Source organism: Pistacia vera, unplaced genomic scaffold (assembly GCF_008641045.1).
Source record: "Pistacia vera cultivar Batoury unplaced genomic scaffold, PisVer_v2 Contig5, whole genome shotgun sequence".
NCBI classification, from domain to species: domain Eukaryota; kingdom Viridiplantae; phylum Streptophyta; class Magnoliopsida; order Sapindales; family Anacardiaceae; genus Pistacia; species Pistacia vera.
Window position 1 is genome coordinate 353805 of NW_022196334.1, and position 13657 is coordinate 367461.

At 34.0% G+C, this 13657-nt stretch overlaps 1 protein-coding gene and 1 pseudogene across 1 annotated transcript in view; both read right to left on the reverse strand.

Moving 5' to 3' along the window:
- LOC116105466 (probable RNA-dependent RNA polymerase 1) overlaps positions 1–11847 on the reverse strand; it is a 100368-nt gene extending 88521 nt beyond the window's left edge. Inside the window, exon 1 of the mRNA XM_031391885.1 lies at positions 11817–11847. The gene's annotated coding sequence lies outside the window, so the exon portion shown is untranslated. The remainder of the gene's footprint in view (positions 1–11816) is intronic.
- On the reverse strand, positions 4906–11114 carry LOC116105455 (annotated as a pseudogene).
- Positions 11848–13657: the final 1810 nt, after the last annotated feature.

The window sequence follows — 13657 nt, forward strand, 5'->3', positions numbered from 1 at the left end:
CTAGATCTCTGGTCGGAAATGGACTCCGTGCCATACGGGGCACGGAGTCCATTTCTTGCCTTCTGTGCGCTGTTAGGTTGCCGGCTACCACCGGCCTTCGGTGGTTGTTGGTGGTTGACAGTGGCTGGGTTGGTGGGGGTGTTTTGTTGATTTTCCAAACCTTTATTATAGGGTTGCTTTTGCTAAGTTTTTAAATGTAAGGGGTTATAATAATCCAAATAATAATAATATTAAAAAATAATATAATAATAATATTTAATTAGAAGACAATTCAAAAATTTTAATAACATACCCACCAATTTATTCCTCTCAACCAAACATATTAATATAACATACCCACAAATTAACCAAACACATTTTTCTAAAGATTCCCAGTAATCTTCAAGGTAATCTATCTTTCCAGTAATCCAACATTTCCTGAACCAAACGCCCCCTAGAAGTTACGTTACCTAGTAACATAACAAAAACTTCACTAATCCTTTATTACATAAGCCTATCTTTTCCTTTTGTCTCTCTCTCTCTCTTTTTTTTTTTTTTTTTTTTTTGATAATCCGAAAATCCCTTTATATAGGCGTTTGGTTCAAGGAATGTTGGATTACTAGGAATGTTGGATTACTGGAATCTTATATTACCTCGAAGATTACTGGGAATCTTTAAGAAAATGTATTTGGTTAGTTGGTGGGTATGTTAAATTAATATGTTTGGTTAGGGGAAATAAATTGGTGGGTATGTTATTTAAATTACTAAATTGTCCCCTTTTTAAATATTAATAAAATATTATTTTTATTATTAATTTTTGAATAATTTCTTTTAACCCCCAATATTTCAGATTTAGCTAAAACACCTCGCTTATATAAAACTTTAATTTATGACAAAATCACCCCCCATCCCCTGCTACCGCCACCGCAAAACATTGCCGAAAGTCTCCGAAAGTCACCGTGAGTAGCTCATCGTGACCACGAGGCTTCGAATGGCTGTTTCTGGCCAAAAATGGCCATATCAGGCTAGATCTGGTCGGAAATGGCCAAATCTATTCTAGCCATTTCCAACTAGATCTATTCTAGCCATTTTTGGCCAGATCTCGCCCAGATCTAGCCGCTAATTGCCAGGGATCTGGCTGTTAACAGCCAGATTTGGCCTGATATGACCATTTTCGGCCATCAATATGGCTGAAAACGGCCATATCAAAGCCTCCCGGAGCCTCCCACCAAATCTCGGTCCCTTTTAGGGACTCCGACGACTTTCTGGTGGTGGCTAGGTGGCAGTGGTGGTCTATAATTTGTTTTAAATATAAGGGTATTATTGTCCAAAAATTTAAAAACAAAGGTAAAATTGAAATGATATATTAATGTAAATTTATTTTAAAATAAGGGCATTATTGTCCAAAATTTTTATTAACAAGGGATAGAATTGTAACAAAAATAAGATTACCTTGGTAATCTTACAATACCTAAGAAAATGTAGGTAATCAGATTACCTCCAATATTACCAACAGTAACAACTATTGGTAATACAAGATTACCGGAATCTTATATTACTTGATAACTAAACATAGTAATAAAGTAATATAAGATGATATAACCTTAGTAATCTTCTATTACCTCAAACCGAACGCTCCAAAAGGAACGATCAAATAACTTTCATGTTACAAGTTTGCCACTAAATTTAATTCCCTTTTTCCTTTTTCTTTTTAGATTTACATGGTCTCCACTGTAAGTATGGTGTTCATGTCATAAATTGCAAGTAAACAGAGCCAACTTGTTTCTTCAAATAGCAAAAAGGAATGATCTTTGAGTGATAACAAAAGCATAAAAAAGAAGAAGAAGAAGACTCACCAAAGAAAAAACCCAAAAGCCAAGAAGATGAAGAGTGCTGTAAGCAAAGAGTGAAGAGTAAGTTGATCGTCTTCGTCACAGCCAACTTGTTTCTTTAAATAACAAAAAGAAATGAACTTTGAGTGAAAACAAAAACAAGAAAAGGAAAAGGAGAAGAAGAAGAAGAAGATTTACCAGAGAAAAAACCCAGAAGCCAAGAAGATGAAGAGTGCTATAAGTAAAGAGTGAAGAGTAAGTTGACCGTCTTCGTCAAAGCCAACTTGTTTCTTTAAATAACAAAAAGAAATGAACTTTGAGTGAAAACAAAAACAAGAAGACGACTCGCCAGAGAAAAAAACCCAGAAGCCAAGAAAGCTGAAGAGTGCTGTAAGTAAAGAATGAAGAGTCAGTTGATCGTCTTCGTCAATGGCAGGTCAATGTTCTTTTATGTGAATATTGCCGCTACTGTGCAGTACTGTATGTCTCTTTCTCTTTAATTCCACAAAGATTCTTTGCTTCGCGGGGTCATCCATTACAATACTCCTGCTGATGTGTGTTTGCCAATGCTGATAATACGTCTTGTTGTTTACTAGAAGATTAGTTTTTTTTTTTTTTTTTTTTTTTTTTTTTTAAAATATCAGTTGGACCGGCGGGTGCTATAGTGCACCCGTCCAACTGTGAGTGTAACTGGGCAAAACTTATATTACCGGTTTTTAGCCTCACCTGGACCGGCTCACCGATTAGGTCTTGATTGAATTGGTTCAACCGGTTGGTCGGGCTGGGTTTTAAAACATTGGTTTAAATGCAATTTTAGATATAAAATCCTTCTCGATTTTATTCAAAATTCAAAAAAATAAAAACTATTTTCATATTATATTTTATAAATTTTTTCTTAAATTATAAAACCTTTTTTATATTATTTAACTAAATCAATCGAAAGTGCAAGAGGTGGAGAAAAATGATTGGGTAGGTTGAAGTGAAGAGTATGGAAGGGTTAACAGAGAAGTAAAACTCTTGCTTAAGAAAAAAGTAAAAGGAAAGCAAAAATGTGTTGTGGAGTATAAGGTGAAGTAACTACGTAATGAAACCATAACCCGGAATTGGAGGATGGTTTTGGAATATGGAACCTCGATCTCTGTAATAAATTAATAAGAATAATAATACACTCATAATCCCTTCTCACAAATTTTCTCTCATAATCTCGACGTGGCAGCTCACTATTGGCCAATCGCAATTTATCAAGTGGAATGCTTTACGAGCTGACCAATTGTGAATTACTACATCAAGATTGTGAGAAAATATTATAAACGTAGCATTTTTTAATTAATAAATGTATTATTTGTGAGCTACATCGAGGTGTTTTGTCTTTTTTGTAGTAAGCATTCATCCATTTTGAAAATATGATTTTATCCACATTTTGTATGAACCCTTAGGTTAATATGTTTAAATTTGTGAGAAAATAACGTTTTTACTAATTCATTTAAATTCAATCAACCTAATATTCAAAAGCTGTCGACAATATTAAGTGGATAATATTTTTTTTTGGAGGCTAAACACATGGGGATTAATGTTTTACTATTTACTACAATATGGCTACACACGTTTTGAATCATCAATATTTGAAAAGGGCAAAAGAAAAAGAAATAAATAAAGAATAAATTTATGAACCGATCTTTATTTTATAACCTCAATCATGGTGATAAAATCCACATATAAAAATAAATAAATAATTAAAATAAAAAGGTGAAAATGTTGTCCGTACATAATAAGACAATGAAAGGTGGGGTCTTTTGCTCCCCATTTTGAGTAGGACCCCCACAAACATATTTTATGTTGACCTTATCTTTGTTCTTTTTCTATCATTGTTTTAAAACTCAGATAGAGGGCAACCCGTTTTGTTGCTCGAGTTCAACCGGTTGGATTAGTGATATCAACAATAATTTAATTTTCAAAAAATTATTATTAATCCTTTAAATTTTGGTATATTATATAAATATCCCTAAAAATTTCAAATTAGTCCCTAAAATTTGTATTTATTTCAAAAATACTCCAAACAATTACCAATTGATCCCTAAACTTTTGATATATCTCTAAAACACCCCTAAAAATAACAAATTAGTCCCTATAAATTTAAAATATTACACCCCCTAACCCTAAACCAGACTGGAGAAGCTGTCGGGTCCCAATCGAACCGGTCCGACTGGCCGGTTTGGTCCGAGTTTTAATATAGAGTTTTCTATTAATTTAATTTAACATTGTTAAGGAAGATAACATTGCAAATATTAAGTATGTATAAAAATATTTGTAGTGATAAATAATATCTTTATAAGAGTTATCAATTTATTTATGGATTCTATTATTTTAACCCACGTTAAGAAAACTCTTTAAAATATTTATTGCTAAATGCATATTTAATATAATGTTTCTTCTATAATTATGTATTTTTGTTGTTCTAATTATTGGAAGATATTTTTAAAATATGTGACAAAACTTTTTCTTGAAATAGTTTTTCAAAAATAATTTTCCAAAATGTTTAATGAATAATATTATCCATTAGAAATAAAGTAATTTTCGCTAATTAAAAGTTGATATTTGCTAATAAGAGTTCAAATACAAGCACACTCTTGTGCAAAAATAGAGGCAGGCCAGAATGTTACATACATACCTACATTTGTAGATCATACAAAATCCTTGAAACAAGAGAGAAAGTTTTTTGTGTATCCGTTGTACAGACAACAAGTCAATAAAAGTATCGCAAATAGCATACACGTGATTCATAATTGGGTGGTAACAAGTGCAACGGATTCACCAAAATGTTCTTCTTTGAAGAAGGCCATTTATTTAAATTTGCAGCAAAATTTTAAGGCAACCCAACAAACCACAGATTTATTGAATAACAAATAGTAAGATACAACAAGTTTTGAGACACTTACAATACTGACAAACACACAACAATCAATACAATATAAAGTTGACACTCAAACTGAATAATTGTACAAATAAACATATATATTCACATAATGAAGTACTTTTGTCAAGGCATCTCTCTTCAAATGATATCAAGCAACAAACAAGAACTTCATATGAAGAACTAGGCCTGTAATGAAAAATGATGCAAAGCCCTTAAGATTCTCTGCTTGTCTCTCTTGATCTCAAGAAGTTTATCATGAACACACCATGGAAAACTAAGGAAATGCTCGCAATTTAGTCCTTCGTTGTATGGACCCCAAAAACTTGGATGATATGTAACATAATACCAAGCTGATGCTTTGATGAATACTTTCTCAGGACCATCAGATTCATTTTCCTTCTTGTTGAACCATTCCCTGGCTTCCTTTATCAATGACTTCACAGCCAATTTGATTCGTTCCAAATCCCATTTCTTACTAAAATATTTTTCCATTATCATTAATTGACCACTGAGTATTTCACCCTTGGTTAATATCTCGAAATAGTCTATTATATTTCCCAATCTATAATCATACCACGTTTGTAATAAAAAGCACCATTAATGTAGTCCTTGAAGCCCTCCACTTCCATCTCAAGGTCATAAAACTGCCTCACCTCATCCAAGGTGAAGGATTTGATAGTACCCATATTTAGCACAAGATCTTTTACCTCACGATAAAGTTTCCCAATCACACTTCATGATTCATAGGATTCTCTTTCGTGCTTTTCCATCTAATCTGGAAAACTTCTAACTTGTAAACGTTAAGGGATTTTAGCAGGTACTTCGGTTTTTGAGAAGTCAACAGCAATGGAGGCTAGCTTTGCAAGCTGAATACATTGCCAACATATTGCCTTGTAAGGACTAATATCTGCAAATGCAACATGGGAATTACAGATTATTCCCAAGTTTTCATTGACCATGTAATCTGCAAAATACTCCTCCATATTCTGTACCACAATAGTGTCTATGTTAAGGCATAGAAAAAAATATATGCACTCATTAGAATTCAAAAGAAAATGAACTAATGCAATAAGCCATAATTCATGTATGTGTTTGAACAATTCTTGGCAGGCTAGATTGAGAAATACCTCAATTGTAACTTCATTATCAAGAATCTTAGGTGGTAGTAAAGCATAATCTATAGGTGGATACTGGCAAGGAGGAATGAGATCACAATCCTAACAAACAAAGTAGATATCTCCATCCTAATCACTCCTCTAACATTCATCGGGATGAGATGTAGTTAACAATGTAAATAACGTCACTGTAAATATGCTTTATAGAGAAATTATGCTTAAGAAAACAAAATATCAGTGCACAAGAAGAATGTAACGTGATCTTTAAAAGGGTGGTGACCAATTTAGAAATTTTTTGAGTTCGATATTAAAATTACATGCAAGCAAGAAATATATAATATGTAATAAGACAATCAATGTTTTGTGCATGTGTAAGTATGTTATGTGGTGTATATGACAAGCTTACATCTTTCTTTTTGCTGGAAATACTATGCAATCCACCATGTGGTGCAAGGTTGGAACATCGACAGTCTTTAGAACACGAACATCTCCAAGATGTAGACATGGATTTTTTGCAACGGTTACCATTCCCCTTGCAATTCTACTTTGGTTTGATACTCTGCCACTAAACAAAGCTAAGGAATTGGTCGATAACTCAGTCTGGCGACTTGAACATTGCACAAACACCTAACCATATTCCAAGATTCCTATCTCATCTAGACAACCCATCATTGCTCATCCCCATGAGATAAAGATTCTTTTTTTCGTTTTCAAGTCTTTCAATATTGATGAGCAAAATATTTGTAACATCATTGAAAGAAATTGTTCTTCATGTGGCTTAGAATAATAGTCAAGCATATCTTTCAGTACATATGTGATTGCTCCTGAAGACATCAAGGTAAGTGTTTCCTGTGCCGTTAATGGATCTGTTAAAATTGTATCCAGTTGAGAAATCACATATTTCTGCTTCTTCTCAAACACATAATCCCTGACACTGAGAGTCGACAAAAGTATCACCAATTGGTGATTAAGATAACACGGCTGATACTTGCTCCATTCCAAAATATCAAGACTAACATTATCTGATTTGTATTTGGACATACTTGGTCTCATTGATAACTTTATTGTTGAAGTTGGATCAACCGCTATGACACCTTTGTACTCGCCATATCAAATTTGAAAGACGGATGGAACAATTTTGAAGCCACACTTTCCAGCCACCATATGAGCCAATGTAGCTGATATTTTCCCAATGCTGTCAAAGAAAACATATTTGACTCCCCCCCTTTCATCTTCTATATCAGGAATTTCTTCAATTTCATTCTTATCAACATCCACAACTTCCCTAAAGGAGTTGAATGATTGACCAAGTCTAGCAGAATATTTCGCCACATTCCTTTTCGAGCTAAAATCGCCCAACCTCTCTCTGATTTCACTTGCAGTTAGCCTTAGTCTAGATGCAAACATCCACACAAAATTATCTTTTAGTTGACTATTAGAAAAGGCCATAAATTCAAATTTTTTATCTCCAATAACAATGCCATTTCTCAAATTTGACAATATCCTTTGATAAACTCTAGTATGCCTTTCAATATTCGCTAAAGATGCTCGAGGAGATACATCCGTTGGATGTATTTTTACAAGATCCTCATTAATAAAAGAAACACGAATAAAGTTCTCACCATCATCATAATATGTGCATAACACATTACTGGATGAACAATCTTTGGACCAAAGAAACATAATTTAGATGGGGTGACTAGAACCCTGTGCATATATACCAATCCGTGACTTAAACTTATGGCAAGCAACATAGGAGGTCTTGCAGCCATGCTGTACTTTTGGTATTGTTCTTTATGCCACTGCCAAGTTCAAAGCAACATCGTTTTGAATAAAACAATGTCTTAAGAGCATGTTCTACAAATGCTACATTTCTTCAATGCGGTTCAACCATCTGAAAAAAATTTATCATCTATTGTTGGCCTAGGAATACAACCATGTTGAACCAAGGTATTAATCTTAAACAAGATACAAAATGGAAAGTTAAATCCTTCGGGTGGACTTACAATTGGGACATGATCAGAGCAGCAAGAGGAAGTTGAACCTCTGTCCATAACAAGTTTCCCTGCAGTTTCTTTATAGTAAGCGAAATCTTTCTGAAAATTCGAAAGATAACCAGTGGTTGGGAGTTCCAAACATAAAGCAGTAGATTGGCCAATGCATGAGGATGGAGTAAAATCAACTTCATGTAATAGCTTCTTTCTACTCAAATACTCATAAAGCATGTACATAATAAAATACATATAAAATAACATAAAAAGGTTGGGCCCAAATTTTTCTTTTATTAAATATATACATCCTGTAAATACAAAAGTTGTGTCATGTACAAAACATCAAAACAGGGTAGACAGTGTAGCCATTTCCCTCCGCTTGCCGACGCCCATCCGACCGTGTCCTCACCTGGATCCTGCAAAACATGAAAAACAACGGGGTGAGCACAACTAATGCTCATTAAGTAAATCCTCTACACATCTATCCCCGTAACTATTTCTCTTTGATTCTTTCCTTACAGTTCTCATTTATTCTCTCTTTATACTTCTCACTACTTTCTCTTTCTCATAACTTTTTTTTTTTTTTTTACTAACTCTTTTTAGTAGTCACGGCCTCATCTTACCGGAGGCATGGCCGGGACTCTCTCCCACTCTACGTGACTTCTACTCATTTTAGCCGATTGGACTCGGTTATGCATGGATTCGGAACCCTTGGCCATGTGAGTGTATAATCTCTCTCTCGGGTACTCGGGCATAGCCCTCATCCGCATGCACTCTCACGGGCTACACCACTTTTTTTTTTTCTCTCTCTTGCTCATGCCGCTCTCTCAATGCGGCATACATGCGGGAAACTCTACCCATTACTCACGGGTTCCCCATCGCATAACCTACTCTATTCTCTTTTCTCTTCGTTCTCTACTGCTCATACTCTCTTTCTCTCTCTTTACTCTTAAAGTAGCTTATACTTACATTCTCTACTAAGTCTCAAGCTACTTCTTAAGTGCATAAGAAAAATGTGTAAGGACAACTCATGCTCACTAATGCACTTATGAAATGCCAAATGCAAGATTTCCTCAAAACAGTCATTCTGCACAGTCTGCACTAAAAAGGGCATAACTTGCGTTATACATATTGGATTGCTACGATTTTGGTCTCGTTTTAAAGCTTAAACACAGGGCTACAACTTTGATGTTTTGGTCTCAGCCCAGTTCAATCCGTAAGATTCCCAAAAATTACTTAGAAAGTCACGGCAGTGACAGGGCAGATTTCACCTAGGCATTTCATCAAGCAACTCATGTGCATAAAAACACTCTACTAAAATTACTACTATACTTCATTCTCCAGCCATCCAAAATGGGGGAAAACTCCCTCAAATACTCATAATCCCTGTCAAGAAAAGCACTTCCAAAAAGGTTTACACAACATCCCTCAAACTTCATCTCAAACTCCATTTCCCATCACACATCAAAAACACTTCTCAAATTTAATCATACCCAACTACTAAGACTAAGCACACATCTCATCTCAATTTTCAGTAGGTATAACATATACATACATAGTTAAAATGAATTTCTACTCAAAACTTATTCAAAACTTAACTTGGTTGGATTTACTTACCTTGTGAGGGAAAAAGCTTCTCTAACACTTTTCCTTTCCTTTAGTAGCTTGATTTCTCTCTACAACTTTAAACAAAAATAATATAAGCTTTAACCAAAACATACTAAAACTCTCATCTAAAGCAAGAATCCTTACCTTAGGATGCTTTAGATTAAAAATCTACTCAAAATCTACTCAAAAAGTCCTTGGAAATCTTGAAAGATTGGATGGAAAATTGAGAGAAGTTAGAGAATGGTTATGGCGGTGGAAAATGGATGAACAAAAGGTTTCTCTACACTTTAACTCTTTTTAACTCATATTATAAACATCATTTCCCATTTTGCCCTTGCTCTTCCTTGGAAATTCCATTCATATCCTTTGATTCTTTGCAAAAACACCCTTATTACCAACACATTCTCTACTTAATTTCCTTACATTTTACTCCCCACTTTTTCTACTGATTAGGGGTAGAATGGTCATTATGCCCCAAAAGAAGAATTCTCTAGAAAACTCAAGAAACTTTTCAAATGGCTCGTCGCCGCGACGAAGAACTTTCCGTCGCCCTAGCGAAACAGGGTAGAACCTACCCGTGGGTGTAGCACCTCATCACCGCGGCGAAGATTCTCCTTCGCCCCGGCGAAGATTGGATTTCCAAAATTCACCAAATCTCAACCAATTTCAAAGCAAATACTTAACCACTACAACATACAAACTCAATTGAAACTGAATCAATGAACTTTTAAGTAATACAATAAATCTTAAATACGTACCTCAAGCGGGGCGTTACACTTCATGAATCCACTGAACATCAGTGTCATCTTTAAAAAAGGTTTGATCAGGCACATCTTTGGAATATATCCAAGGAACACCGAATAACTAACAGTAGCAACATAGAAAGATGAAAAAGAAGAACATGTTAAGAATTGTCATCAGTTGTCACCCAGATTAAAATGTATTATTGCTGGTAATTTTAAGAACGAGAACAAGTTTTAACTATAGCCTTTAGTACCAAATCATCCATTGGCGATCCAAATAAAATCTTAAATAATGCAAACTATGTAGCAGCAAAGTATAATAGCAAAATAAAATCTTAAATAATGCAAACTATGTAACAACAAAGTACAATAAGAAGCAATTCTATATTGTAGAAATAAAAAGAATACAATACAAATTAGTTTAAACAGCACACCTGAATGATGATAAACCTATTGTCTTGTAGACGACAAAACTCAACTAGCCTAATGCTCTCGTATGGGAGCTGAAGCTTATATTCCACAGAATTATGAGATAGAAAAAAGATAAAATTCCTTAGTCCCAATCCAAACTTGACAAAAACATTTTCCTGAGTCCATAGTGATGAAAACTTTCTGTTTGATAATTGAAAACCAAAGTGCAACTTTACATCGTTAATCCTATGCTGAACATGACTTGGTTTTGGTCCCTCGCCCATATTTTGAGCTTTAAAGTAAGAATTCCCATACCAAAGTCGTTCGTCAGCCAAGGACTTGATCGTATCTGCAGCTTCAGTTGTTGTGAAGTGTACAATTGCATAGCCCCTTAAACCTTCCTGTTGCTGAATTGCCATATCAGTGACAATCCCTTCACCCAAAATTTTCTCAAGAAATTGTTTTATGGCCTCTGGTTGCTCAGCCGCAGCAAATCCATACAATATGATTGACTTACCCATTGAGTCTAGACAATTTCAACTATTGTTTCCTAATCAACACCAAATTAGTAACACTTAATAAAATCCCATTTGATGCATAAAAAGTAAAGAAATTTGAAACACATAACAAATATTTCTTAAATTATAAGCATCACATATTGAACAATCAGACCTAAAAAATGCCTACCCATTTCAGTTTTAATGGAAGTTGATTGATCCACAAACTCAATAATCTGAATGAATATATATAACAAACCATAGTACCATACGATACGTTGATGAAAAGAATCCTTCTTTTCTTGATTATAAGAATAAATATAATCAAGGGGAAATAAGCTTGGCTGATAAAATCTCCAAATTGCATAAAAGAAATTTTTCATTAATTGCCCTAATATCACAAGAAAATTGTCATAATTTTCCCTAGGATACAAGCCAATTTGTCTAAAGCTCTGTAGAGGTGAACAAAATTTTTGGCACTCAAAGAAATGATAAACAATATTAACACCTGGCTAGTCTAAACATGGAAAAATGATCAAAATTTTGAATATGTAAAGTTTAGTGTAAGGAGAAAATCAAAATCAATGAGCAAACAAAAGAGCACACAGTTGAAAATCTTCCATAAAATTCAACTCTAAAATGCATGCAATCTTAAACAAGAGACTGCAACAAAGGAAATAAGTGAATGGTTGTAATTAAATAACTAAATAAGAGAAAGAAACTCACAAAGTGTACAGAGAGATAATTGCAGAGATATGAATAAGTAAATGGAATTACGTACGTAAGAAGAAATAAGCAAAACGCAGGAGAAGAAATGAAGGATTTGACTATATTTATAGACAAGAAGAAAAAGAAAGACTATTGGTAGTCAATATCTATACTTGCAAACCAAGTCTTTTCATGGTGCCTACAAGTTCCATTCTAGGATTCTATACTTTCCATGCAAATAATTTCTCTGCAACTATACCTAGAATCTCAAGCATAAGCATTACTTAATTATAGTACTAAGTACTTATAATCTGATAATTAACATCACATTTGCTGGTGTTAAAAGTATTTATAATTATCAAAAATTGACGTCATTTTTTCCTATATAAGTCTTAATATAAACTAAATCCAGACTCCATTTTTAATGACATTGTTGAGATTGTGGAGCCAAATTCAAGGACCTGAGTTTTCCTAATTTGTGTTTAAGTATAATTAGTTTTTTTTTTTTTTTTTTTTTTTTTTTTTTTTTTTTTTTTTTTTTTTTAAAGAATACAATTGGAAATAGGGTTACAATTGTATTAGGAATTAAAATATAATTCCTATTAGGATATGGGATTTGAGTCTTATTAGGAATTGTGTCCCATGTATTACTTATAAAAAGGGGTTAAGTCCTAGAGTTAGACAACACAAATTGAATAGAAGGCAAAGCCACAATTAGAGTGAGAGCCACCAAATAGAGTTTAGTGAGTGAGCCAATTTGTGAGGCTTGAGAGATTCTTGTAATTTTTCTTCTTCTTCATAGTGAAATTCCATAACGGCAAAGTGGACGTAGCTCTCATACGGAGAATGAACCACTATAAATCTTGTGTTTGTGTGTGTGGTTATTTTGTATCCTTTGTTCGCATTACTTTTTGCTTTCAGGGAGTTAGGATTTACTAGTATTCAATTAAATTCCTCCAACAACTGGTATCAGAGCAAGGTTTGAGGAAGAAAGTGATGGTTGGATAAGAAGGAGGATATGTACCTGGGATCAACAAGTTTGATGGAACAAATTACACATTCTGGAAGATGCAAATTGAAGATCATCTGTGTGGCAAAAAATTACATCTACTCTCTTAGGAGAAAAACTCGAAAAGATGTCAGATGAAGATTAGGTACTCCTTGACAGACAAGTATTAGGAGTCATTCGATTGACATTGACCAAGAATGTGGCAAGTAACATGGCGAAGGAGACAATCACAACAGGGTTGATGAAGATCTTGTCCAATATGAATGAGAAGCCTTCTGCAAATAACAAGACACATCTTATGAAAAAATTATTTAATCTTAAGATGAGAGAAGGTGTTTTAGTGACAGAGCATATGAATGATTTTAATACAATTATTATTATTGTCATCTGTAAAAATTGATTTTGATGAAGAAGTTCGTGCCCTAATTCTTATGGCTTTCCTAACAAATAGTTGCGAGCCCTTGCGAGTTGTAATTAGTAATTCAATAGGTAGTGCGAAATTAAAACTCATTGATGTCAGGTATAAAATTCTTGCTAAGGAGGTTCGTAGGAAAGATTTGGTTGAGATAACATCGAACGCTTTGAATGTTGAAACAAGAGGTAGGCTACGATAGAAATTCAAACCGAGGCAGAGAAAGATCAAAATCAAGGAACAAAAGAAGCAAGTCCAGGTTTGGAAAAAAAGTTGAGAGCTAGAATTGTGGCAACAAAGGCCACATATAGAAGAATTGCAAAGCACCAAAGAAAGAGGAGAACAACGATAATGACACCACCAATGCCGTAACTGAGGAGGTACAAGATGTTTTACATTTATCTGTTAATAGTTTTATTTACTCTTGGGTTTTAGATT